Raw genomic sequence first — 4459 nt, 5'->3', positions numbered from 1 at the left:
AGAAAAAACCCCAGGGGAGGCAAGCTGTAAATCCAAGCAGTCACCTTGAGAGAAAGGAACCAGCCATGCCTTTAAGCACACCTGAAGGTGGGACAAGCAGCCTCGAGAAGAGAAAGCCGAAAGTACTAGAAAACGTATGCTTGGATTCTGGGCAGCATTTTCCAATGGCGCAAAATATGCTTTCGCTCTGTCCTGGGACTTTACGGAGTGTGTGTATGTGCACCTTACAGCTTTTGGAGATGGGGCTTAATGTATTCTGTCGTCAACACATCGAAGAATGACTATTGCCAAGGATTCAGATAATAATAATGATTACGAAGAAAAGCAAACGAGAATGTTCAAAGTAACTGCTGACCTTGTTGACCATGTCTAAGCATGTCTGTCTGTAGATGAACTCTCCCACCCCCACCCCCCACCCTGCAACGCTCAGTAGAACGAATGTTAAGTAAAACTGAGAAAAGCTCCCGAGAATGGGAGGTGTTCCAAGGTATAAAAACCCAGATGCATTCTTTTTTATTTGGTCTCATAGAATAAATAAATTTGTATTAATTTAAAAAAGGAAAGAAAAAGAACAGTTGTATTAACCACTTGACACCCCCCTCCCCAGTTACTATTTACTGGGAAGATGTCTCCCAGTTTCAAGCAGTTTCCTCTTGCCTTCATCCACAAAATTATCCCAAGAAGGAGGTGCTGTGATAGTACACAAAACTACTGGACAATTGTCACTGAGTAAAGTAAATCCGGCTCCACAGCACCAGATCCAACGGACATTTACTATGGAAAGGACAAGAGTCCTGATGGAAAGTGGTTTTAGAAGTATTTTTGGCTTGAAACAGAAAACAAAAGCAAAATGGTAGCATCATAAGCTTGTTCTGTGAATCTAGACAAAATGGAAGACAGGCATCTTTCCAGGCCCTGTCTCACAGACAAAAACAAATGAAACAAGATAAAAAATAGACAAAGAATAGAATTTGATGGATAAATACAAAAATAAATATTATTGTGAGGAAACACCAAAGAATTCAACGTCTTCTTGTGCCTTCTTCTGAAATAAGTTTTTGTTCTTGACAAATTTTCTTGCATTGATAGGTACAGCAAAGGGCCTGGAGAAGATGGTTCAGTGGATAAAAGTGCTTGCCAGCAAGCCCGACAGGCTAAGTTCCATCCGTGGGATCCACATGGTGAAGGAGAAAACTCGAGCAGGTTTGTCCTCTGACTTCCATACGGTTGCACATGTGTAGATGTCACACAGAGTAAATAATTTAAAACAGTTTAAAAGTCAGAGCAAATACACCACTGCTTTGGAGCATGCCTGTGCATTATACTCTTAGATCATGAGGGTCTCTATAGCTTAATAGCACAGTAACATCAATTGAAAACTTGCTAAAACTTTCACCTAGGAACAGCACCAGGAAGGAACAGCACCAGGAGACAGTGGCTCATAGATCTGCGTTTGCGTTTTCTTCTAGTCCTGTCCAAGTTGGGAGGAACTGAGGTCATGTCTTCCTTGTTCCTGCTGCTTGGGTTGGTGTATTAGTACGTTCTGACCGCTAGTGGTCCAGTGTAGGATCCTCACCCTCACAGTTCTACGGGGATAGGGTGCAGTCCTCTCTTCAGGCCTTAGGAGAAAGAAAGGCAGAAAGGCCATCCAGTCCTCTTCTCATGTTCTAAGACGCTAGAGCTTTTCATACTGCTAGAATTCATAGGAAGGAAAGTGTAATGGCGCTGTGTCTTTTGAAACTATTTCCTCATGGGGGCAGTAGAGCACTAAATATACCCTCCAGCGCCATTTTTGCATCCTCTTCTCCCGCCCATCCCGTCTGAAAAAAAATACCATCTGTAGATAAAGTAGTCTGCCTTCCATTTTGTCCAGATTCATAGAACAAGCTTATGATGCCACCATTTTGTTTTTGTCTTCGGTTTCAAGTCAAAGACTTCTAAAACCACTCTCCCCCGGGACTCTTATCCTTTCCACAATAAACATCCTCTGGATCTGGCCCTATGAAGCAGGATTTACCTTACTCAGTGACAATTGTCCAGTAGTTTTCTGTGCTATCGTAGCCTCTCCTTGGGATAATTTTGTGGCTTGAAGGCAGGAGGAAAATGCTTGAAGCCTGGGAGACATCTACTCTAGGGCATAATAAATGGCTAGCGAGGATCTGGGAAATGTTTAATGCGACTGTTCGTTTTCTTTTCTTTCTCTTTCTTTTCTTTTTCTTCTTTCCTTTCATTCTTTCTCTTCTTTTTAAAAATATATTCATGGTCTACTCATGTACCAAAGATCTGTTTTCTAAATACCATTGAAAGGAATAAAGGGTATAAAGGGTTAAATTTTAGAAAACTTGGACAGTGTGGACTTCTGTATGATGTAGTTAATGTGGTCACTATTGGATGTCTTGGGAATGATGAGTAAAAAGTAAATATGACTATTCTGTACCTCATTATATAACTAGTTTATGGAAGAAACCACCTTTGTGTGATTTCCTGTAAAATGTCCTTGAGACCAAGGGCACATGCTTGCTTGTGCCTGGAGAGAACATAATATGTCGCACTTGCCAGCTCTGAATCTTCTTTTATCTCCCAGCTTCTGATGATGCTTCACCCCTGACCCCCAACCTTGCCCCACACAGCCTTAACATGTATAGTCATGATGTAATCCAAAGCACAGTATATTCACCCAAATTTAATACAGATTTATTTATTTTGTTAGACTAGATTAAAAAAAGAATGCATGTTGATGTTTATCCCTTGGAACACCTTCCATTCTTGGGAGGTTTTTCTCACATTTTCTTAATCCACATGTGCTCTGCTGAGCATTTCAGGGAGAAGAATTCATCTACAGACAGAAAGACATCCTTAGAGATAGTCAACAAAGTCAGCAGTTACTTTGAAAGTTCTCTTCGTACTACTTTTCTTCTTGATCATTGTTATTTTCTGAATCCTTGGAGCAGTCATTCTTTGATGTGTTGATGACAGAATATATTAAGCCCCATATCCAACAGATGTAAGGTGCATCCATACACTCCATAAAGTCACAAGACATAGTTGAAGCGTCTTTTGTGCCATTGGAAAATGCTGTGTTCTGTGTTCTTAGGTAAACAATGAGCAAAAGAGACAAAACTCAGAGCAAGGTCTGATAGAAAATAATACATGTATAACTAAAGCATCATGCTCTATGGAGCAGGGATGGCACACAGCGGCAGCTGCATTGTCCTTCATGGCACAAGCCAGGCGATTTCAGAGAATTCATTCGACACTTGAAAATGGAGGAATCTCTTCTAGTCTTGGAGGGAGCCTGGTCAAAAAGACTTGCACCTGGCATATTGACACAGGCCTATAATCCTAGACCTTGAGTAGCGTGGATTGCTTGAACCTGGGCGCTGGAGAGCAGTTCAGCCTTATCTCAAATCACAGAAACAGGCTGAGCATGCTAATGTGAACTTGTGATCTCCGCGTTAAGGAGGCTAAACCAGAAGGAGGATCCTTGCAAGTTGGAGGTTTGCCAGTACTATATATGGAGAGCCTGTCTCAATAAATGAACAGGTAAGCCCCCATGGTTACCAAGGCCTATAGTGCCATTTACTCCTAAGGATGAGTTAGAAGATGAGTTAGGATCATTACAAATTCTTGGATAGCCTGGGTAACATAGATCTGCTTCAAAAGAAAAAAGGCTGGGTGTGTATCTCTGTGGTAGGGTACTAGAAGTACTAGCCTCAGTCCTCAGTGCCTTAAAATGAAATTAATTAAGGGTTGGTGATACAGCTCAGTAGTAAGATCACTTCTCTAAAATGCTAAAATGATCACAGGCCTGGGTTCAATGTTCAATCCCTAGCTCCACCAAAAAAAAAAAAAGGGGGGGTGGGGGGATTCTATTAAAATAATGAGAGAATGAAGAGCAGTTCAAGCAACTTCCTTCTCATTCTGCCTTCTTTCACCCAGTTACCCCATAAAGGAGACAACATTGTTAGAGTAGCAATAAAGACTCATTAAGGTGAAGAGAATAAAATCTCTGGCCTACATAGAGACTTAACATTCCATTTGGGCCAGGTCAATAACCTAGCCAAGGGACCCCTAGGAAGACAGGTTCACCTTAAGCATAGCTAAAGAGATAGTTGGAATAAATTTCCCTTTAATGAGATACTAAGTTTGCTTTCTAGAATTCCAGACCCCATACCTTGGGCCCTAGAAGCTTTGCAGCCTTGAGATTCCAGGTGAATCTTCCCACCTTGTTGAGAAAAATATGCAACATTTCCTTTTTCCTTACTTTGTCTCTTTCTGATTCTGTCCAAGAATCCAGGAAGCCTTTTCTAGTACTTTGGGTTTCTCTGCTCCTACCTCCAGGCTGCTTGTCCCAGCTTGAGGTGTGCTTAAAGGCAAGGCTTGTTCCTTTCTCTCCTTCTCTGGGCAGCTACTGGGATTTACAGTTTGCCTCCCCCGGGGGTTTTCTTTTAAGCTCTCT

This window comes from Nannospalax galili, unplaced genomic scaffold, assembly GCF_000622305.1.
Source record: "Nannospalax galili isolate Female #2095 unplaced genomic scaffold, S.galili_v1.0 scaffold371, whole genome shotgun sequence".
Lineage (NCBI taxonomy): Eukaryota > Metazoa > Chordata > Mammalia > Rodentia > Spalacidae > Nannospalax > Nannospalax galili.
The sequence above is the reverse complement of the archived record's forward strand: the minus strand, read 5'-3'. Positions refer to the sequence as shown.